General features: G+C 40.1%; 1 long non-coding RNA gene across 1 annotated transcript in view; it reads right to left on the reverse strand.

Annotated features, from left to right (window-relative positions):
• LOC136873659 (uncharacterized) overlaps nt 1-24,134 on the reverse strand; it is a 131,659-nt gene extending 107,525 nt beyond the window's left edge. Inside the window, exons 1-2 of the long non-coding RNA XR_010860153.1 lie at nt 24,024-24,134; nt 15,456-15,515 (exon numbers count right to left, since the gene is read on the reverse strand). This is a non-coding gene — a long non-coding RNA (uncharacterized lncRNA). The remainder of the gene's footprint in view (nt 1-15,455; nt 15,516-24,023) is intronic.
• Between the last annotated feature and the right edge of the window lie 1,673 nt (nt 24,135-25,807).

Here is a 25,807-nt window from a genome sequence, read left to right on the forward strand (position 1 = left end):
AAAGCCACTTTGAGGATGGCTGACAAGGGAATCGAACCCCCTCTACTCAGTTGACGTCCCGAGGCTGAGTGGACCACGTTCCAGCCCTCGTGCGACTTTTAAAATTTTGTGGCAGAGCCAGGAACCGAACCCGAGCCTCCAGGGGAGGCAGCTAATCACACTAACTACTGCATCACAGAGGCGGACATAATTATGTTATAATGCATCAAAATAGACCTCACTAGAAATGAAATAAATGACTGGCCAGTGTTCTCCCTAGGACCTTTTTAATGGGCGCACCGCCCTGCAGTTTTTACAAGCCACCTGGCTGACATAACTTAGATGTGTGCTAGTTACATAATATTAACCCATTAGTGTATAGAGTCTGAAAAATCAGACTCATAAAAAAATAAAATGTGTGATATTTATACATGGTTTTAAGCCCACGATACTTCCTTGTGCTTCAGAAAGGCTGTAGCTAACAAGAACTAAGAATACATCATTCTTCATTCTTACCATTCATTGTTGAATCACACTTATTGTGGCCATGGTTGCAAGATAGTACAGAGTTTTGAGCAACAATAAGATTTTTATTTATGTATTCACAAATATTTCCAATAATTGTAAACTCTGGGATAGATCATATTGTTGATACTCCTATGAATCTACTAACACACAAAGATGTCAATTAGGCCTATGTCTTATTATCGACGTGACAGAGGCTTGTACTGTATGTATAGCTATGCACACGGAGTCCTATTCCCTTACTAGTTTGATGGTGAATGAAATATTGAAAGTTCTGGAGGAAGAAGGAGGAGCAGCACATCAAACCTGTGACAGATGAGTATGAGGGTGATCTAAACCACCTTGGTAGAAACCTGGTTCTGAGTAAATATCAAGAGCAAAGTGCTTCAACAGAATATGAAAACGGGAAGGCTAGGTCCTGTGAAAGACAGAATATTACAAAAGTTCTACTGATGGAACTAAAAAAAATAGAGCAAAACAAAGCAGTCTTAGAAAACAAATGAAATGGTGTATGGCTTTTTGTGCCGAGAGTGTCACAGGACGTGTTTGGCTCACCCGGTGCAGGTTTTTGATTCGACGTCCGTAGGTGAACCTGCGTGTCATGATGAGGCTGAAATGATGATGAAGATGACACATGCACCCAGCCCCAGTGCCAGCGAAATTAACCAATTGTGGTTAAAATTCCTGACCCTGTCGGGAATTGTACCCAGGCCCCCTGTGACCAAAGGCAAGCATCCTAACCATTTAGCCGGACACAAAAATAAAGAGAGTCACTACATATGTTTTCAATATCCCTGATAGAAAATTCAAAAGCATTAGGTCGAATTGTAACACACATAAAGACCCCCAAATGGATAAGATCTCAATCTACATCTCATTTAGTGACTGACTGTGTGAGTTACCCCCCTTCAAACACACATACACACACACACAGATCATGCGCAAAATTGTGAAATTCCACTACACTTCTCTCTCTGCCAATGGCTATAGAATGCCCTTCCACCTTTCCAAATGTATACAGCAATATTAAAATGAAAGGCTGAAAGAAATTGGACTTTGGAAGTGTAGTCTTGCCTCTCATTGATGCAGGTGGAACTGAATCAAACAGGGGGCATACATCCCTGAAACTGGTAAGATATCTGGCTTCAAAGGGAATAAGTGCAACAGGGACATTTCAAAAAAAAAAAAAAAAAAAAAAAAAAACCAGAAAATTGCCCTCTTCAAAGGAAGGCAGACAGGAAAGGAAGGAGAGCATATGACCACAGGAGTTTTTCTGGTGCGTTGCTGGTGTGCTGGTACGAACTACAAACAGCGGTGCATCAAGGTGATCCAGCGTCTGTACCAAGTCCAATAGTGGCATCCGTAGAGTGGATCAAATTGTCCAGTTTGGACTTCACCCGAAATACTTCTGCGGATATCAATCAGTAAATACATAAATGTAGCGTAGCATATACAGTATTCTGAGAAGTGAAATGAAAACCTATAGTCTGTTTCCAGTCATTCGACCGGGTAAGGAATGGGATGAATGAATGAAGCCCCCATCTAGCGGCGAAGATGGGAATTGTGCTGGCTGCCTGTCGCACTCCTCTGGGGCAATGATTAATGAATGACAGACGAAATCAAATGATACTGGAGAGTGTTGCTGGAATGACAGAGAAAACCAGAGTACCCGGAGAAAAACCTGCCTCCCCTCCACTTTTTCCAGCACAAATCTCACATGGAGTGACCGGGATTTGAACCACGGAACCCAGCGGTGAGAAATCAGCGTGCTGCCGCCTGAGCCACGGAGGCTCCATTCTGAGAAGTGTGTAGTGAAAATTGTAAGTCCACTTTATAATGTAAATTGGATAAGATAACACAACTCTCTAACATGCCTAGCTTGCAACATTATTGTACAATATAATGCCAAGTAACTACTGTTATTGTACTGACCTGAGTGCATAGCATCCGATATATCGGACGGCCTGTGTAAATAAAACTATCACTTGTATGAACATTCTGATTGTCGGAACATGTTTCTGCAATTATTGAGAGTAGAAATGTGTAGATAAATTGAAATAAAACACACAAAAACTTATACACTAATGGGCTTCAGTGCGTATTTGAGTCATTGTGTGCTCCAAATTAAAATGTAAAATAAAACACACAAAAACTTATACACTAATGGGCTTCAGTGCGTATTTGAGTCATTGTGTGCTCCAAATTAAAATGTAAATAATGTAAAACTGTTTATTTCAATGATAAATCTTCATTATTGTCAGCATAATTCCATCAATTAGATCGGAGTTTAAGTGTTTAGCTAGACTATCACGTAGTGTCATGTGCTAGCGGTGTCTGGAGTAGCGAGGAATCGCGTACAAGCACTCGATTTCGCATGACATTTCTAACGCACATGGCACCCTACAGCAACCGAGTGGTAAGCCCCGGTGTTAAAAAACACTAGAAGTTCAGGATACTCTGTTATGTCTTGTTCATGATAACACCACTAAGATAGTTCTAATATACAGTTACTGCCTGATATTAATGTTGATGCCCAGAGGGGAATAAATTCAAATGTTATTTTTTACGTAGTTTACGCTGCACGGCTGATGAAAATTTCTGGAGAGAACACTGACGGCCTAGTTGCTTGTTGTCACGTATTTACGGAATGGAGAAGGCCCGTGGTTGGCTGTTCGCACACTCGGCACGAACAACATTCAGCTCTGTCTTCCTGTAGGTGTACAACAATGTAGGGACAACGCTTTCGAGATCTCTTGAAATTTCTCGCGAGAAACAGGTGCTTGCACTAGTCTCGAGAAATCTCGAGACCCTGTCTCAGACTGCCCATCACTATATACGAAGGTCGATCAAATATAAATGGGATTTTTGTTCCTTAACATCAACAGTTGGTAGGACTGGCCCCGTGCCTCTGCTAAGCTTACGCGGTACCGTTAGGAGTGGGAAGAGCGTGCTGTTAGATATTTCCCGCCGTTTCATCAGTAACACTCACGATGTCGGAGCAACAGGTGCACCCCTCCACTGCGCAACGCATAATTATAAAATTTATTGCTCATGAAGGAGTTACAGCATCGGAAACTTCCAGAAATTAACTGCACAGTTCGGTGATCAAACATTCTCAAGGACGCGTGTGACTGCCTGGCATAAAAAGTTCAAGGAAGGACGAGAACATGGAAAATCAGCAATACGATCGCCGTCCTCGGACCAGCAATACAGATGAAAACATTTGTGCAGTTGAAGACATTACTGATGACGATTGACGGGCAACAGTATCAGAAATTGCAGAACAAGTCTGTATCAGTTATAGGAGCTGTCAATCAATCATCACAAATGACCTACAGTTCCGTAAAGTGAGTTCCGGATGGGTCCCTCGCCTTTTGACCGAAAATCTGAAGTTGAGACGTTTGGAGGTCTGTCAGAGGCTTACAGCAAGGTTTGCGGAAGAAGGTGATGCATTTTTTAGTCAGATCGTCACCTGCGACGAAACATGGGTCCATCACTACACTCCCGAATCCGAAGCCAATAAGGAGTGGCAGAGGAAAGGGGAGGCAGCACCAGTGAAAGCTAAGACTCGACTGTGAGCTGGCAAGGTTCTTGCAACTGCTTTCTTCGATCGGCGAGCCATTTTGCTGACGAGCGATGCACAATCAATGCTGCTTACTACTGCGAGCTGTTGAACAAGGCGAGGATTGCATATCGCCACAAAAGATGAGACCAACTGATTCGACAGGTCATCCTCCTCCACGACAATGTGCGGCCCCATATTGCATCTCTGTCTCCAAGCTACAAAAAATGCACTGGACTACACATGATCATCCTCGTTACAGCCCAGACTTATCACCCTGCGATTTCCATTTGTTCGGACCGCTTAAAGAAGCTCTAGAAGGGCAACAATTTGAAGATGACGAGAGCGTAAAAGACTTTGTGCGCAACTGGCTGGTGACACGACCCTGTTCTTTTAAAGATCAGGGCATCAAAAAGCTGCCCATACGCTGGGACAAATGCATTTTCAAAGCAGGAAATTCTGTGGAATAATAAATTGTAATTGCCTTGTGTTTTTCAATAAACGAATTTAAATTTAAAAAATAAAATCCTGTGTATATTTGATCCCCCCTCATACGTGTTCCTTTCTTATTCCCCTCTCTCTTTGAGTGTATGGTTAAAAGTGATTTGATAGAATTTGAGAATGTTCTTGTAGACCGAAACATGTCTTTCTGTAACTTTTAATTTTTTTTTAATGAGTATTCTGTGTTATATTTAGTTTGCCAGACTAGAAAAACTTAAAAAGTTATATGAACTGAGAAATAACAGTTTTGTTGTGTGGATGGCACAACCCTTCCTCCTCCAGGGAATATAATTTAATGTAAAAATGATGTACTGATGTTCGCTTTGGATGCTCAAACTCTGTAAGGATGTGGCAACATTCACTATACAGTATATAAGCAACCTTCTTCTAGTTTCTACCATCTGGAACTTACCTGCCAGGTGACTGCCTATCCTCTGAGAGAATTCATTACAGTCCCATTCCGTAACAATGATCATCTCGTCGAACAAGCTTTTGGGAGAATATCATAAAACTGAAATATTCCAAGTACTCTAAATAGAGAGATGGATGATCCACCTAGTCAATACTGTGTGTTAATTTTTTTCTTTACATTATATCTAGTACATGTTTCGAGAATATGCACATTCTCTTCTTCAGGTAATTAGCTTAGAATTCGTGTATACAATAAGACCTATTGAAAATGGGGGGCCCCCTTTAAGAAAGCTAAAACTATGACAAGTACAATGTAACACATTAAAAATTGATGGATAGTGGCATGGAATTAAATTCCATCCTGTCATCTCAATATAAATTATGTCTATATATAGGCAGATAAAATATTGAGCACCGAGCACTGTTGCGATGTGACTCACTGTGCCCTTGGTGATCCAATACTCCCTTATAAAATTCAAGTAGGATGATATTAAGAATTATATAAAATGATGTAAAACCAAGTTGTCAAGCCAATACCCTCAGTTAATAGGTGTTTATGCAGCCAGGTTGATAGGAACTTTATATGGTCGATGTTGTCCGGCCCCATGACTAAATGATTAGCGTGCTGGCCTTTGGTCACGAGGGTCCCGGGTTCGATTCCCGGCATGGAGGCTGGGTGTATGTATCATCTTCATCATCATTTCATCCTCATCATGACGCGCAGGTCGCCTACTGGCGTCAAATCGAAAGACTTGCCCCTGGCGAGCCGAACATGTCCTCGGACACTCCCGGTACTAAAAGCCATACGCCATTTCATTTTCTTGGTCGATGTTATAACACAAGTGGTGCACAAGGCTGTCATGCGACTGTCAAAGGAATATAAAAGCAACTGAAGTTGTTCCGAAGACTGTAATGTAAATATTAAAAAATATATATAAAAAATAACTCATAGTATTGACTAGACAGTTCATCCATCTCTCTATTTACTGTGATTAAGTCAATACAGACCCAGTACTGGCCATTATGGTGAAGATTATTAATAGTTCTAAGTACTGTACGAAATATTTTGCTACAGGATGAGGATACGGCTATGGATGATGGTCATAGTGCATAAAACTTAGAAGAGCATGAAAATAACACTAATTTTTAGCCTGAAATTGGCACAACAGCAGAGAATTTGAGTAACAGTGTAATGAATGCATTATGCAGTTAACATTCCTGGACTGTTTCATTAAAGAACAATGAGATTTACACGATCTGAAGTACATCAATTAACAATTAAAATGAGTATTTATTTTTTCCACTCAATAACACCTGTATGGCTGCTACTGTATATTCTCCTCTTGTAATCCTCTTTTTCCATGCCATCCCTGACAATTTGGAAATTCGCATGGCATGTGCTGGAGTGAGTGATGTGTACAGACGACAAAAAATTCACTAGATAAATTCAGCAACTTAAGGGACAGTAGAGGCCCCCAACCCAATGGCCTTGTTACTTCTCGGATCTAACAATCCAGACGTTGGCAAGCCTGCTGAGTGTTATGCAACATCGTCCAGCCAAAACCATGTAGGATCTCTAACCTAACTTTCGCATTTCAGGTAAGGAAATTTTACCATTATTATTACAGTTCAGGGTATCACTTCCCTCGTACCATCTCTGCTACCCAACTAATCCTCAGGTGGAACCAATGATCCCTTGGTTCTCTATACTGCATCAGAGTCCTCAAAATGTTCCCACATTACTCCTTCCCTGCTCTTCTGTGTGTTTTCTTTTTTGTAGGTCGCAGGTTTCTAAATTTTTGTCACACATTTCATCACTAACGATGTGAGTCAGGATTTTGGAAATTTCCTGCATGATCATTTTCCACAGCTTCCTCTTCCTACAAGTTGGTCTGTTGAACACTCGTTCCTTCCCCAACCTTGTTGTAAATAAACAATTTAGTGCTCTAATGGTTCCGCTTAAAAATGTCTTCCTTGTCTATCAGAATACTGGCATCTGCAGAGTGTTTGAAAAATCACTGTAACTTTGTTAGGTAAATGACTACATCGAGACTTGTCACCCACATCAAATCTTCAGGTTTTGTTTGACATCAGCTAATTTCCCATGTAAGCCCCTGTATTGGCAGAACATCTGCATAATCGATCCAGTACATTTGCAACTGCCGCTTGAACACGTCATGTGAAACGTTCGTGAGCACAACAGGGATTGTTGCTTCCAACTCATCCAAGGTTCTTGGTTTCTGTTGGTACACCTCTTCCTTTGTTCATCCCCAAAGGAAAAAGTCACAGGGCACAAGATCTGGACTGTGAGTTGGCTATTCGTATGGGCCACATCTGCCGATCCATCGAACTGGGAAACAATCATGCAAACCCTCGCATGAAGTGAAGTTGTGTGGTGTTGACCCACTGAGCAATTACTGGCCACACACGATTTTGCAGCATTTCCAGATTCCTTTCGCCACTCATTATTGTGTAGAGACCAACACTGGCAGATTATGTAATCCTGCACTACTGTTACCTGCTTCTTTTCAATGCAAATGTGTGGATTCTCAGTCGCTCAGTAATGATAGTTAGTCTGCTGATAAAACCATAGCCTCATCTGATCACAGCATATTGTCAAACAGTTCCAGCCAAAAAAGATTTCATCAAACTCTATCCTTCAGTCACAATCTTCACAAATGTGGACTTAATGTGGTTTCCATTCCTTCCATGAGAGAGCCTTTTTCAAAATGGTTCCAACCACATAAACTGTTGGACCACTTTTGTGAGACCCCTGGACTCCTGGTAAACATCTCATGAACCATAGCAACACTGACATCTGTTTTTAAGGTTGATAGTCTTTATGATCTTGCATCTGCGACACTGCCCATTGTTAGCAGATTCTGACGAACTTTTCAATTGTTTTTGCATCTAAAGTCAATTGAATACCACGATTAGACCTCCACCATCTTTGCACGCGTATAACACATTGCCAATCCTCTTATCACACCACTAACTTGCCTCCTTCTTCCACTCTTAATTTACATTCCATAATTCACTTGCAATGAAGAAATGATATGTCAAACAAAACCTAAGTCTAGTGAGTACAATGATAAAGTTTCAAAGTAGTCTGACTAATAACCAAGTGACAGTAATTTGAAAACACGGAAATGACTTTTCAAACATCCAGTAAATGGGGATCCTGTCTATCACTGTTGCTAGACACACCAAACGGCTGCCTGCAAACAAGCGTTCAGCTTATCCTAATCAGCAACACGTAAAAAAGTGTGTGTGGAGGGTGGTATTGAAGAGGTTAACACCTTGAGTGCCACGTGAGACCAACGTTGACTCACAGAACTTAATGCCATTCGGGCCGCGCGAGTCCGCTGTGGACTCACGCGCACTCTCAAAGTCTCACGCCCCGTGGTGCCATACTGTCATCACATTTGACATGTAAACGTATGTTAAATGAAAGTAGATGGCCAGTACGTCATGAATCTATTCTTGGCCTGTCCATTTGCGAGTCCGATGTGGCACGACGTAGCCTGTACGTCACAGTAATGTATCACCCACAATAAATAAATTATGACATTATTTATTGTTTCCTAATCAAGTCATGTGTACAAATAACAAAATATTGTACTGTATAGTGTATTCATTGTTCATTGTCTCATATCAGAGTCTAGGCCTATAGACAAATTGAAAACATAGGACAAAAAATTACATGAACTTCCTAAAAAAAAGATTGTAACTTTGTCTCGTTCGCAATCACATCACAAAATTGGTACACTTTTTGCATATGAATTTAAAGTATAACAAATGAGACGTTCTGAAGAAATATTAGTCAAACTGTGTTTTACAATCACAATTGCACTACAAATTTGTGCACTTTGAAGAAACAGTCCAAACAGAAGAAATTTTCACAGGTTGGTCATTTGAACTTATACTGTAGAGTCTTCCTCATGGCATATGGCCTTCTTGATTCCTAATGGATATCTTCATAACAATTACTGCATCTTTGTCTTCCCTGCCGGCGTACATCCTCCAGTCGGTGGGGTAATACCTGTTTCTTTGGTACTTGTGAGGGAATGTGAAAATTTTTGATACCGGTACCTTTTAACTGTTCAACAATGTCCTCTTTGAACTGGGTAACAGATATACTCTCATTCCCAAGTTGATTGGAAATATAGATGGCATTTACTATACTTATGCCGATCAATATCTCTATAGCTATTTTTTGTACCATTTTACTCCGTCTCAGGGAAGTACTATAGCTCTTTTTATGATCTGGTAAATGAATGTACGGTTTGCATTTGTTATACTCTATAATACTCCGTGGTTTTTGCTCTTCACCATCCCTCCTCTGAATAGTGACCATCTCACCAGTGTGTTTAGTTGTCAAAATTAACACGTCTCTTTTATAGTGCCATTTCTGAACAACCACATCAGTGTTACTTTCCCGGGCTCTCGTCTTTCCTCTTGCTAACTTCCTTTTAGTAACATCGGTTGGATTATACTTCCGATTTGATTTCAGTCTTCCAAAGATAAGAGTTTTATTCTTTAGTAGTTCATGAGGTAATGAGACAGACGTATACCAGTGTGTCAGGAAGGTGAGAACTGTGCTAGGATACGTGGTGACACATTAGTCTCACGCGGCCTATACAGCTGGAAGGTAGTGTCAGTGGCCGCGTGAGACCAATGTGTCACCACAATTTCAACACAATGTTATGACTACAATTTTGGCCCAAGGTGACTAACGGGTACATTTCTGTAATAAGGTGCACCATTTTTTACTCTATAGTAAAAAAAAAAAAGAATGGCCTGGATGGAATTTTTTTTACTGCATACGTGGCACTTAAGGTGTTAAAATCATACACAGTACGTGGTGAACGGAGAATTTAATTGAAATTTTCTTTCTAATGAAATTTTTATACCACCTGGTAACTGTAAAGACTTATTTTTTGCAAGCTGCTTTACGTCGCACTGACACAGATAGGTCTTAAGGCGACAATGGAACAGGAAAGGGCTAGGAGTGGGAATGAAGCGGCCATGGCCTGAAGGTACAGCCCCAGCATTTGCCTCGTGTGAAAATGGGAAACCACGGAAAACTATCTTCAGGGCTGCCGACAGTAGGATTTGAACCATTAAATACTATTAAAATATTGACTGTTTATTAGCTTTTGAAGGGTATGAAATTTGTACAACTGAAATAAATAATTACCTACCTGGCATCACAGTAATTTTATACTAGCAACCATCGTAATTTATATAATTTAGAAGCTTTTCAGTTAGTTGAACATGAACAAACAGTTGGAATATTATAAAATACCTGTAAAAATGAACAATTATAAGTGGACACAACAAAAACAATTTTGTACGAATATATGCATGGTTTTATTAGAATCTGAGGATGTTTTTGTAGAATAAAAATCATTCCACTTAACTGTTTAGTTTTTATAGTTTAAAGTGTTCCAAGTGTTAAATTTGCATTCGACATACTGAAGAACTTACAAGTTATATTAAAACTTAAATTAGACAATCACTTTCATTTTGGTATTCTGTATTCTGCTGAGTGAAAATTTTATGTAACTGTACCTTGACTTCGGACCAAAGCCCTATGGTAAAATATGCAATGTAATCAACAATCATTAATCCACAATTACAAAGAATGGGTACCTGTCACCTAATCAATACTTTATTATATCTTGTTACTATACAGTACTGGTTTCGACCTTCACAGAGGTCATCCTCAGCTGGTCATACGATCTACAGTTAACTTAACATACATACATTATCCTTATAGACTGTTATGCCTTTCAGCGTTCAGTCTGCAAGCCCCTGTGAATTTACTAAACGTCGTCACAATCGTCTATTTGCAACTAGTGCTGTGGCCTCATTTAGTTCTATACCTCTTATCTTTAAATCGTTAGAAACCGAGTCTAACCATCGTCGTCTTGGTCTACCTCTACTTCTCTTACCCTCCATAACAGAGTCCATTATTCTCCTACATAACCTATCCTCCTCCATTCGCCTCACATGACCCCACCACTGAAGCCGGTTTATGCGTACAGCTTCATCCAGAGAGTTCATTCCTAAATGAGCCTTTATCTCCTCCTTCCAAGTACCCTCTTGCCATTGTTCCCACCAGTTTGTACCAGCAATCATTCTCGCTACTTTCATGTTTGTTACTTCTAACTTATGAATAAGATATCCTGAGTCCAACCAGCTTTCGCTCCCGTAAAGCAATGTTGGTCTGAAAACAGACCAATGTAAAAATAGTTTCGTCTTGGAGCTGACTTCCTTCTTACAGAATACTGGTGATCGCAACTGCAAGCTCACTGCATTAGCTTTACTACACCTCGATTCAGTCTCGCTTACTATATTACCATCCTGGGAGAACACACAACCTAAATACTAGAAATTTTCTACCTGTTCTAGCTTCATATCACCAATCTGACATTCAATTCTCTTGAATTTCTTACCTCCTGACATCAATTTAGTCTTGCAAGTGATAAATATCATTGTTAATCCGTATTGAAGATACTGAACGTAAGATGCTAAAGGGTTTATTGTGTCACCTCTTCAATACATTATAAATTTTTAAACACTTAGGAATTTATTATTGATTCCATCTGAGACATGTTTCGCCCTTCATTGAGGGCACCGTCAGTCAAATTACCTCCTCAAGGCAAAATTCAGGTACCTGATTAGTAATTAAATTGTAAACATTAAGATACATTACAATGGGAAAGTTAAGCAACCAAGAAAAACTTGTTCAGTGATGATACAGTTAAACAATATAAGTTTATAGACACAGTAGTCGGCACCAATGAGTAAAATCACTGGGTATTTTAGCAGAGTCCAGCTGCGGTGTTCCAAAGAATAATTGATGCTACTATTAGAAAATCATAGGAAATTATAAAGTTTATACAAATATTTACATTGAAACAGTTAGGGGAGAAAGGGTAGTATAAAGTATATGGCGTCGATGTTCGTAACATTAATTACTGCCGTTGGTTGAACGATTGCAGGTTGACAGGGTAACTATGCAGTAAATTTATAATATCCAATTGAACAGTTGAGAAATTACAAGCTTATATTTACAAGAGAGCAGCTTGGTGAGAAAGGATATAAAAATGTCTGGCATCAGGTGCGTCCCGTTGTTTTAGTCGTTGGATGACGATTGCAGCATTAACACATCAGTAATATGCAGAGCGGTCCAACCTTAGTTAATAATCACATGGGGCAGTGAAAAATATTCCACAGTTTTTTCAAGAATGTCAAATGAGGTTCTATGGTGTAGCCAAACTGAAAATTGTCTGGTTGAAGTCCCGGGTTCAGTACGGTGAATTTGGTCGGCATGGACGGAGACTCATTGGGTGTCAATGAGTACACGGTGCATTTATTGGGAATATGTTGCGGGTTAGAATCTTTCGCTTTTTAGTTTAGTTAACTTCATGTGGCTTTGAATACTATGTGGAAACATCAGTGTAAGATGCTAGTGAGACTTTAAATTGATATTATTCCGTAAATGAAAACTAAAAGGACCTCGGGACAAAGTTATTGTTTTGTGCTGCTGGCCTGGTGAAATAGAATGGAGTTGCTTATGGTATAAACTGCAGTGGAGGAAATAAAATATATTACTACAGAGTCAGAGCGTCATAGCTGGGACGAGGCATCTTCTTTTCCTGTCCGTGAAGAGGAGCACGCCAATGTTCGTGCCGGTGTGCGCTGGATTCTAGCGTGTTGTTAAAAGTTGTGTTGTATGAAGTGGAAGTTATCTGATGTGTCACTGAGAAGCTATTTGTTGGTGAGTGTTTATTGACTATGAAGGATCCTCCTTCATGTATATTATATGTATATAACCTTGTAATTTCTCAACTGTTCAATTGGATATTGAAAATTTACTGTATAGTTACCATGTCAACCTGTAATCATTCAACCAACAGCAGTAATTAATGTTACGAACATTGACACCAGACACTTTATACCCTTTCTCCCCTAACTGTTTCAATGTAAATATTTGTATAAACTTTATAATTTCCTATGATTTACTAATAGTAGCGTCAATTGTTCTTCGGAACACCACTGCTGGACTCTGCTAAAATACCCAGTGATTTTACGCATTGGTGCCGACTACTATGTCTATAAACTTATATTAACTGTATCATCACTGAACAAGTTTTTCTTGGTTGCTTAACTTTCCCATTGTAATGTATCTTAATATTTACAATTTAATTATTAATCAGGTACCTGATTTTTGCCTTGAGGAGGTAATTTGACTGATGATGCCCTCAATGAAGGGCGAAACATGTCTCAAATGGAATTAATAATAAATTCCTAAGTGTTTAAAAACTTATAATGTATTGAATAGGTGACAAAATAAACCCTTTTGCATCCTACATCAATTTAGTCATCAAAAGCCTAATTTTCATACCATACTCATTGCACCTATTTTCAAGTTTCAAGATATTAGACTGCAGGCTTTCGGCACAATCTGCCATTACGACCAAGTCATTAGCATACGCCAGACTGCTTACTACATTTCCACCTAACTGAATCCTTCCCTGCCACTTTATACCTTCTCACTGAAGCCCAATTGTCAACATAAATGCCTTTGATTGATTTTAATAATCTACCTTTAATTCCATAGTCCCCCAGTATGGCGAACATCTTTTCCCTCGGTACCCTGTCATATGCTTTCTCTAGATCTACGAAACATAAGCACAACTGCCTATTCCTCTCGTAGCATTTTTCAATTACCTGGCGCATACTAAAAATCTGATCCTGACAGTTTCTCTGTGGTCTGAAACCACACTGGTTTTCATCCAACTTCCTCTCAACCACTGATCGCACCCTCCCTTCCAAGATGCCAGTGAATACTTTGCCTGGTATACTAAACAATGAGATACCTCGATAGTTGTTGCAATCCTTCCTGTTCCCTTGCTTATAGATAGGTGCAATTATTGCTTTTGTCCAATCTGAAGGTACCTTACCAACACTCCATGCTAATCTTACTACTCTATGAAGCCATTTCATCCCTGCATTTCCACTATATTTCAAGTGTAATTTCACCCTGGGATCTATTATGAGATCACCTGAATTACTCACAATACTGTTCATTTCCTTCTTCCCTCCCTTCCTATTACTGTCCAGAAAGTTTCCCTGCTGCTTGACCTAGCCTTTCCAGGTTATTACCAAAATCTTCCCACGACTTCTTTTTGGATTCAACAACTATTTGTTTCACTCTGTTTCTTTCATCTACGTACAAATCCCTGTCTGCCTCGGCCCTTGTTTGGAGCCATTTCTGATAAGCCTTCTTTTTACGTTTACAAGCTGCCTCACTTCATCATTCCACCAAGATGTTTGCCTTTTCCCATCTTTACACACAGTTGTTGCTAGGCATTCCCTTGCTGTTTCTACTACAGCATCCCTGTATGCCACCCATTCTCTTTCTATATCCTGAACCTGTTTACAGTCTACTGTTCAAAACTACTCACTAATCATATCCATGTACTTCTGTCTAACTTCCTCATCCTGGAGATTTTCTACCCTTATTCGTTTGCAGACAGATTCCACTTTCTCTACCCTAGGCCTAGAGATACTTAATTCACTACAGATCAGATAGTGGCCCGTATCATAAAAAAATCCCCGGTAAACTTGTACATTCCCAACAGATTTCCTGAATTCGAAGTCGGTTAAGATATTGTCTATTATGGATCTGGTGCCTCTAGCCTCCCATGTGTAGAGGGGAATAGCCTTATGCTTGAAGAATGCATTCGTAACTGCTAAACCCATACTAGCAGTCCAGCAAACGCTTCCCATTCCTATTAGCTTCCATATCTTCCCCACATATACCTATCACCCTTTCGTATCCTTCAGTTCTATTTCCAACTCTCGCATTGAAATCGCACATTAGCACTATACTATCCTTGCTATTGACCCTGACCACGATGTCACTCAATGCTTCATATAACTTGTCAAGTTCATCCTCATCTGCACCCTCACATGGTGAATACACTGAGACAATTCTCGTCCTAATTCCTCCAACTGACAAATCTACCCACATCATTTGCTCATTTACGTGCCTAACAGAAACTATGTTGCGTGCAGTGGTATTCCTAATAAACAGCCCTACCCCATACTCTGCTCTTCCCTTTCTAACACCTGTCAAGTACACTTTATAATCTCGTATCTCTTCCTCGTTATCTTCCCTTACCCGAATATCACTTACTCCTAGCACATCCGGATGCATCCTCTTAGCTGACTCAGCCAGTTCTACTTTGTTTCTTCCATAAGCCCCATTAATATTGATAGCTCCCCACCTCATTTCCATTTTGTTCGCCAAGTTGTTTCCAAGGAGAATCTTCTGCAGGTCTATAAAGAATGCAGCTAACGAACATCAGTCAGTCATCTTGAGAAAGTCATTTCTGTGGTGCTTTGGTAGGAGCCAGTCGTGTTGTGTTGGAATTATAGAAAAAATAATGTTTTACAATACCTGAATTAGCAGAGAGGAGAGATCCTTCCTTGATGCTTGCCAGCGACACCCGAACATACCCTAAAAAATATTACTACTTATATAGTAGAATTAAAACCAAACAGCCTGAAAGTATGGGACCACTTTCTTTGCTGCTATTGGCCAGCTGCAATGAGCTGTCATGAAGGCAATGTTCATGTATGATAGAGCTCTACACGGTTACCACATTCGCTGAAAATAAGAAAACCAAACATGGCGGCTCCACCAGCCAGCAGACTGTATCTCCCGCACAAAATAATAATAATAATAATAATAATAATAATAATAATAATAATAATAATAATAATAATCGTATGGCCTCAGCTGCCGTGTCCACACATTTTAATTTGACACCATCTGGCTGGCTGCTCATCTATTTCGACGCTCCATTTTACTCTAGGCCTACTAGATGGCAGACAGAGTAAACTGAAACTCTCTTGGACGTCTGTGGCTGAGATTTAATAATTTTGTCTTTCACATGCTGACACTGTATGACATGGAGTCTCGAATAACTTTTTTCTGTCCTTCAAAAATCTGACTTCCTCTGCCGGGTTTGAACCTGCTATCTTGGGATCCGGAGGCCGACACTCGACCACAGAGGCACCTGCCGCGCACTAATAAAGGTAAGTTGTTTATCATTAATTCACATTCTGTCCAGAGTCCAGGGCAATCTCTGTCACAAAACAGAGAGACTTTTCTAAGGACGCAGCGCATACTGTCTGCACAACAAGAAAGGTGTTTTTGTGTTTGCAACAGGTCAATGTATAATGCGACAACGCTGACAAGTGAGGTTGCTAGAACTGCTGTAACCTATATTTGGCAAACTGCCAACAAAGTTTTACAGTCATTTCAGCAAGGAGTGAGAACATCAGATGGCCATGCAGAGTTCAGTGTCGCTTTGTAGTCATGAATTTCAGCTGTTCTGGCCCAACACTGCACTGTTGGAGGCTGTGTGGAGAGCCGGAGTTTGATGTTCTGGAGGTCTGTGTGTTACAAAAAAAAAGTGTCAAATTTCCTTATGGGAAAATCAAATCATCATAAATATTTCTTATGTGTCTCGGTCAAGGCCATCCATCAACGGTTGCTAATTTCGCTTTGTAGGAAAGAGTTTAAACATGTTCATCCTTGTCAGTGCGATTGTTACAAGGGACTGTGCCAACTAATGACTGGTAGGACATTCCGCAATCAGCAAAAATCATTCTTTAAAAGAAAAACATCATCATCATTTTCCGTTTCCAGCTGCCCAGGTCGGGCTGTGAATCAAGGACCTCCATCACTGCCTGTCTCTCCACCTCTCTTCTCCTTTTTTTTAAGTACATCTTCTGGTTTTCCTCCCCTCTTCTCTATGCACTCCCACACTGAATCTGTCCATCTCTTTCGGGGTCTTCCTCGTGGTCTCTTTCCTATTAACTTCTCCTGAAAAAGTTTTTTTGGCACTCTCTCTTCTTCTGTTCTCATCATATGCCCATACCACTTTAGCTTTGTTGTTTCTATCCTGTCTTGAAATTTCAAGATTCCTGTCCTTTTCCTCATCTCTTCATTTCCAATTCTATCCGTTCTGGTCTTACCCTCGATACCTCTTAGGAATTTCATTTCCGCTGCCTGTATTCTACTCTCCTCTTGTTTTGTTGTAGTCCACGATCCAGCTGCATAGGTTAGTTTGGGTTCATAATAGGTTGAATGGAGTACTTTCTTACATTTCTTCTGGACATCTCGGTTCCACAAAATACCGCTTAAACTCTGGTAAAAGCTGTTTGCTTGTATTCTTTTTCCAATTTCCTCAGTAATCTTTCCATCTTCTGTGATCACACTTGCAAGTACCTGAACCTTTTAACCACTTCCAGAATTTTACCATTCAGTTTTATCTTTCTTCTTCCTTCCTTCCTTCCCCTTGTCATCACTATTTTTTTTTTTTTTTTTTTTTTTTTTTTACTTTTCTCCGTGCTTACTTTCATCCCAAATTTTTCTCTCTCTTGATTCCATACATCTACTTGTTTTTACACTTCCGTTTCATCCTCGCCCCATATCACTATATCATCTGCAAACAACATGGCTTTTGTTGCCTGTCTTCCCAATCTCTTTTTAATGTTCTTATGAATTTCATCCATGACTAAATGCTCCATTGCCTTCTTTTGGCCTACTGTTCACATCTACTACTCACAAGAGTTAAGCAATATCAAAACTTTGTTAAAATCAGTTTTCCTTTCAAATTCTGCCGTAGAGATGCTACATACAGAACAAAAGTGCCCAAATGGATATTGGTGGGAACCGAGCCCACACCCTTATGAATCTCTGTCAAATGCTTTCCTTGTTAAGCTACTATGGTCTTGGTGTCACTTGGTCTTCTGGCGGGGATCTGAGCTACAGCTAGGGGATGGCCACTCAAGATGAAAAGTTAGCTTTCATGATACCATCATTCTTGTGGTTGTGAAAGCAATATATACAATTAATAATTTTGTTGCTATAAAATCATAACTCTACTACTCTAGTTTAACCTACACATCATCAAAATATCCACTCACTTCTTCCAGATTTCCTGAACTCAAAGTCGTTACCATGGATTTGGCCATCAGCCGTTACTTGTATCCGAGTATAGGCCTATGTTTTTCACCTGCAGTTCATGTTTAGTCCGCTTTGTGCAAATGCATTTTTATCCTTCACACAAGATTCATATTCTCAGATGAAGAAACGTGCTTTCATGAGCTGAAGCAGAAATGTCAAGCTAAAATCAGGGACATAAAGAACAACTGGTGGCAACAAAAAGGCAAAGAACTACAAAAAATTTGTCAGATGCTAGGGACCTACGTAATTTTTATGCTGGACTAAAACAGATTTATGGACCTGTCTGCACCTCATCTGGAAATATCTGCCGACAATACTACCATTCTTAATGACAGCCAAAACATCCTGAGACGCTGGAAAGAGCACTTCAATTCGCTTTTAAACCTCAGTTCCAGTGCAGCTGAAAACTTCCTCCAGCATGTCCCACAACACTGTATGCAACCTTGGATTGCAATGCCCCCAACTTTTCAAGAATACAACAAAGCTCTTCTCAGCCTCAAATCAAACAATATCCCTCTAGAACTCATTTTAAATGGAGGCTTACCTCTCTTTTCTTTGATCCTTTTGATATGAGAAACCCAGAAAGTACCTGCCAACATGAAAAATTCTACCATAGTCACCATCTTCAAAAAGTCTGACTTGCTGGCTGAATGGTCAGCGTACGGTCCTTCGGTTCAGAGGGTCACGGGTTCAATTCCCGGCCAGGTCGGGGATTTTAATCGCTTCTGATTAATTCTTCTGGCTCAGGGACTGGCTGTTTGAGTTTGTCTCAACACTCTCCTCTTCGTATCCATACAACCACCACAGAAACACAATAGTGATTACATCCCCCCATATAGGGTTGGCGTCAGGAAGGGCATCCGGCCGTAAAACAGCCAAATCCACATGTGCGTCGCAGTTCGCACCCGCGACCCCACAGGTGTGTGAAAAGCAGTAGAAAAAGAAGAAGAGTCACCATCTTCAAAAAGGGCGACCGAAGTACCTGTGGTAACTACCGTGGCATATCCCTGCTGTCCACAGCACGTAAAATATTTGCCAATCTTGAAGATGTCCAGGAGATTATCCAAGCCGCATATACTCTTCGTCGAGTTATATGAGATACGCAGAATACGATAAGAGTTCTACAGTGATAGAGATTTCAAAATTAGGTACAAATTCGATAAACATTTTAGACATCTTTGCGATGTTCAAATATATATATAATTTCCATTTATTTTGGAAAGACCTCCTGTATTTACAGGCTGCCGCTAAGAACAAGGTAAAACATATCAATTTTATGTACATATGTATTAATAAAAGAAAATTCAAAATTAGCTGTAGAGGTGGTGCCTCATGATCTTGATGGAGGCTCGGAGGGCGAGGGTCGCGATTTCCGGGATGAGCTTCATTGGGAGTTGGAAACGCTTCCATGTGGCGACGAAGTGACGAGGTATGGTACCATGAGCTCCGACCATTATCCCTATTATTTCAATTTCCTGAAGGTGGTATTTAGATTTGTAGTAAGGGATAGTGGGTTTGTATTTGTTAATCTTTTCTAGATTAACCTCCTCTGGCTGACGCTATGGTGCTCGAACCTGACCGTCGGATCTAATATGAATCCTTGAGAGCTGTTGTCTTTAAAGGCTATGATGTCAATTCTTTGCGAACTACCATTTATGGCCAGTCCGTGTACCCCCTCATGTACACTGAATCCCTTCTTTCTCAGTTCTGTGGCAATGAAGGATCTGATCTGGTGGTGCCGCATGTTTCTAAGGAGCTCCCCGCATGTGCAGAATCCCAGGGCATGACCAAGAGTTTCTTTCTCTCCGTGGCAATGCCGACAGAGGTTGTTGTCCAGGGATCTGCCTGGCACCGCGCGCACCGCAGAAACATTAGCAGTCATCTTTATAGCCTCTCTCCACTCATAACAAGACAGTCCGGTGTGATCTCACACCCAAGAGTTTGCTGGTGTATACTCTTCGTAAAGTTATACTCCGAGTCCCTTTTGCGGTAGTGAACACCAGGTGAATTCACGTTCTCGTAGCTCTTGACGGATCTTCTTAGTATCGTACAGGCCGTTCTTGGCGGTTATTTTCTGGGTATCAGCATTTGTTAGTTTTAGGCGTTCTATACATTCCCGACTCTCCGCATGACAATCTCTCAAAGCGACACCAAGTGGATGTTTAGTCTTCGGCAAGATATTGCAGGCATTAATGCATTGTAGGTAAACTTCCCACGAGGTTTTAAACAGAGCGAGTCCTTTGTATTTCTTTTCGGTGTACATCATGCCATCTGGGGTATCCGTCGGCAACTGCAATATCTCCTTTGTTGCACTTTTAATCATTTTATCGCTATCAGATAAAAATTTCTGTGCAATTTTCTTGAAACTACATGTCAGGAAAGGGTATATCAGGGTGGGACAGATTGAGGAATTTAGTACTATGAGCTTTTGGTCTTCCTTAAGCAGTGGCGACGATGTTAGAAGTTGGAGCTTATTGTGAAGGTCTTTCATTACAGCAGTCTCGTCGAACACTAGAGTATCCCTGAAGATAGTTCCAAGGTAACGATGACAGAAGAATCAAACAGAGCTACCTACTCCTCCAATGATACAACTGATAATTGTTTTAAGATATTATGCCACGGGTAAATGTGAATTAGGCCTACTAGACTTAGTGTATATTAATTTAGTATTTACTATAATGCTTTTACATTTAACTGATTGAGGTTATGTTAAATGAATAAGTGCAATGTTCTAGTTGCAGGCCTAATTTTTTTTTTTCCCGCGGCAATTTTCAAACTAGTTTCTGCTGACTTACAGAATATAAGCCAACCAACAATCAGCACAATACTTAGAAGGGTATCTGTACTGATTGCCAGAAAGTTTTCACAAGCTGAAAATCTTTTATCTTCTTTTCTTCCATAGTCGAGCTAAAAAGGATATCCTAGGCCAAATTAGAAATAACTAAAAATACTTGCTGGAAGTCGCTCTTCTCTCGTTTTCTATTATTATTACAGACGGTATCATTCCCAACCTCAAATACAGTTCATAAAATCTCGACTTTGCAAAGTTTACTTCAGCCAAAGTTGAATTTGAAGAAAGTAGCGTCTATGAAACAGACTGAGAGCTAAGTTAGACTTGCCTATCAAAGTAAACTTTGTAAAGTATCCGCTCAAAGTCTTGTTCTTGAATACGACCCTTAATAACCATCTTTTCCCCTCATTCAAATTCAAATTCTTGATCCAAAATCACACACTAACCTTCTACAATCTTAGTTTACTTGTTCATTTTCATACCTGCTGGACATGACCGTTATAATATCAAGTCTATAGTCCCGTTTTTATGAGTTTCGACTTGACAGTTAGCCGGAAGTCAGACGGTGGTGCCAAACTGCTATGAATACAACAGCTGATTTACGGCACACAACACGAACAGAAATGCAAATACTAGAATATAAGTCCATAACGAGTTATTCTTTTCAGCAACATACATGATTCACATAAGATGAACAATAATACACAACACATTTAGGATAAAGCTACAAGATAAAAATATGTCATTGCTCGAACAGATAAAAAGTGAGAAAATTAAATTGAATTTCTACTCACCATGTAGAAAATCTCGCGTTGCTTTTAGATTCAGTTTCCCATAACGAAATAATCCTACAAAGCGAATATACCACTCATTTCTGAGTCACTATCGGCATTGTCATCGTATGTTGAGGTTTCACTCTCGCTTGATCCTACAGAGATAATAAAGTATTCAACATAATCGTCTGTGAGCTTTAATCATCTCGGATTTCGTGTGTCTCACAACGTTGCTCCAGTCCTCCGCAACTTATACGGCCTACGGCTTCGAAAATAAGTCTTTCAACTTCCGAAACTGTGAAGAGTCGGTTATTCTCAGCTATATAATTCTTAAATTGGGCCCAATCTGTTATAAGATGTTAAAATGGCATTGGTATAGTAGAAGGTGAACTACTTTATGCCCGTTCCTTCTGGCTATTTCATCCACCACTTAAACTAGGCACTGGGGATTGTTTTGTTTCAAGACATGCATATGATCCACCTTCCCCATGTCATCGCGAACCGAAATATTGTGCTCTTTCTCCCACTTAATCAGGTCATTCTTTCTACCCGCCATTGTTGATGCTTTGTCAAGAATGATTCTCTAAGATTACAAACAATTTCCCGGGCCTGGGTCTTTAGTGGAGTACCGCATCCGAAGAGCTTTCTTCTCTTGGGAGCTTCATCCTAAGACGTAGGCGCCGACATGACAGAATATAAAATTCACACACGGGCCTAAAATTAACCTACTATATTACTACCGAACGAAATATTAAACTTTTTTTTTTTTGCTAGGGGCTTTACGTCGCACCGACACAGATAGGTCTTATGGCGACGATAAATATTAAACTAAACCACTATATAAACTAGATCACCTGTTACACACTATTCACTACAATATAACGCGCTATACTATTAAAAATACTAAACAAATCATTTATAAACTCTACACTACGAAATATAACCGAACAACCACCTAGCACGAAGACACACAAAGACTGCGAAAAGAACTGAGCACAATACAACACACAGCTGATAGCACGTGGTTACAGTAAACAACATATCGACAACACTACTAACTGAAACTGGAGTCTAACGCGCTCTGCCGGAGTGATCAGCTGCCTATGATTGGCTGTTGATTAATTCACTTACCCTCCGCCAAAAGGCAGCGCTCAAACATCAAGTCGAAACTCATAATAACAGAACTATATATAGATTCGCAACTAATTTTTCTTTTTTAAGTGTCCTACTGATGTAAAAAAAATATATACGTATACCATAAGTTGTATTAGGTTATAAAAGCAAAATTACTTTTGGGGGACGGCGGGTGGGTTCTTAACTGTCGCAGTGAACACATCTCTCCTCTACAAGGTATTCCACTGAAGATTTCCAACATATTACATCCTTATCATGCTATAAAAGTAATGTAACCCTTACTGAATTTCTACCACCGTATTCACCATCAGGATGCTGGTGTAATGCAATGCAATCACTAGATTGTATGCCAGAAACCTGGATTGAATTTCAAACCTCTCCATGGTGTACCTCTGGAGTGAGGGTGATCAGTCCACTGCATGGGGACATAAGCTTTGAGTAGTCCCTTGGGGGGTGCTATTCAACAACAGTAGCCTATACTACATTTCACCCTCTCTCGGCATTATAATAATCATCCTGTATCCAGATGCACACACCGTCCGTGGGCATCACATAGAATGACAGCAGCAGCCAAGCCGAACATGTCCTCAGACACTGTATAGAAGCCATAAAATAAATAATTTACATGACTGAAGACATAGAAGATGCGTACTCACTTTACAAATCGACAGTAGTGTGAATTCTTCCTACAAATGATATAGTGTGCTTATTTCTCTACAACAAAAAAAAGTGGAACAAAATGGAAGGCCGCTGGCTTCCACTAACAAACCCCTAGTGTACTGATAACTTGGTAGAACTCTCCAACAGTGGATGACAATTCAATGACACTATGAATGCTGCTTAACACAACTATCAAAACTATGACAAATTCATGTAGAATGTCAAATTATTGGTTATCTTTCAATCATAAGGGATTATAATTTGTTCAATTGCGTAGGCTATACATGTAAATGTAACTGCTGGTCGAGATGTGTTATTCCCAGCAAATGCCAGTGACACCCACCATTCGAGAGCACGATCAATAATAATTCAAGAGTGATTAGGTACCTATACTTCATTTCATTAAAATAATTAATCTCAATGTTCAACCATCAGAATGCTGTGAGATAATAAATAGCCCTATAATGCCAGGTTTTCATGGTTTGTTTAACAAAACTATCAGTCTCTTTCATGTATTACACAGTCAAATTCCAACTAAATGAGAAAACTCAGTCCACAGTTCATTAAAATGTCTCTTAAAAGGTTTCACTATGTTAGGATCAGAAGTAATTATAACATTGTCCCAATTACCTGTCATAGCTTGCATTGTCCAATTGAATGAACCAGTCATCAAAATTTTACCATCAACAATGAAAAACTTGTGATGCATGATAAACGGCGATTTCTTCATTCGTACAGGAATACCACCCTGCCGTAAGTGTTTAATTTGCGACTGAGAACACTCAGACGTGTCAGCATCAGCAATTACTCTTACTCTTTTACCCTTTCGATGCACCTTCAAAATTGCATCTGCCAAATCAAAATAAGTTACAATGTAGATACAAACTTCAAGCGATTCACTGGTTTTCTCGATGCAGTTTATAATCGTTCCAATAACTGAATAAGCACAACTTGGGTTTTTACACGGGCTACTGTTAGAAGTATGTTCAACACTACAAGCAACACTTTTGTCTGAGAAAAAGAACACTTCGTTTATTAATTCTGTTTTCTTCTTCCTATTGTAATATAAATAGAGACGTGCTAGAACTTCCAATGCTGCGTAGGACAGAAGTCCGCCAAATATCACATTCTTAGATACTATTTTCATTTCGATGTCGAAGGAAAACTATCCTGTGCGATCCTGTGTGAGATATACGAATATTACCTGCATTCTCTACCAAGTTCACTCACTACTTCTTACTTCATTTTAGCCGGCTGTCTTGTTCTGAAATGCTTTCAAAACGTTCCACCACAGCAGGACATCCATTCCATCGATGTCTCATGAATATTGTATAATCCAAACAAACCACTATTAAAACCAAAGAGGATATAAATGATACAACCGACAAACCTAAATATTACTACACAAGTCCTCCTTGCCACTTGCGTCACTCGTGAGCAAGTATACTTCTTTTGTCCTCTTCGATCACATGATCACACCCACCCAAACCCAAAGAGAATGAGTGAGTGCACCCACCGGCACCGGCGCCACGTCTCGTGCTCAGGTTCAAGGTTTTACCCCCTCCACGCACACCCTCGCCAAACAGGCTGTGCTAGACCAATGCCAGACGCTCACACACGAGGTGACGCGAGACGTTCCGGGTTCCTGCGTTCCAAGGTTCCGACGTTGCAGCAAAGAACATAAACATAGCACGATATATTTATAGTGCAGCCGCAAATATAAAAACCACGACACAGTTCCATCCAAGAACTATGCAAGAGAAAGTTCCAATGCCCGAGAGAAACTCTCTGACAGTTTTTACTGCAAGAAAGTGAAAGTAATGGTAGATAAAGCCCATCAGCTGCTAGTTTACTGCCTCCGTTCTATTTTATTTCTGTGTAAATTCATCTCCAAATTGACCAATAAAATAGAATTTATTCCTTTCTCGAAGTAGAATATACGGTAGCTTGGCGAACGAACCAATGACCTCGAAAGAAAAAATGCTTTAGCATCCGAGATTTTAAGAAATAACGAGGTGGAAATCATCATCCCCACAGGAGTACTTCAATATACCGCAGTCCTTTGACACGAAGTTGTCGTATTTCGCTCTCAAATGTTACCGATATCGAGAACGACAAACGCAGTGAATAAACAGGCATGCGCCACTGGGACGGAATGATCCCACTGACATTTCGTTCGTACTACTAATATTGTGCCGGTTTTCCTGCACCCTTGTTTAGTCGCGGGACGAACTGTCACACGTGTGAACATAGCCTCGTTTCACGGTCAGATATCCTTCTCGATGTCCGGCTCCAAGGCTAAATGGTTAGCGTGCTGGCCTTTGGCAAATACAGTGCCTTTGGTCACAGGGGTCCCGGGTTCGATTCCCGGCAGGATTGGGAATTTTAACCACCATCGGTTCATTTCTCTGGCA

The sequence above is a fragment of the Anabrus simplex genome, chromosome 5, assembly GCF_040414725.1.
Source record: "Anabrus simplex isolate iqAnaSimp1 chromosome 5, ASM4041472v1, whole genome shotgun sequence".
Lineage (NCBI taxonomy): Eukaryota > Metazoa > Arthropoda > Insecta > Orthoptera > Tettigoniidae > Anabrus > Anabrus simplex.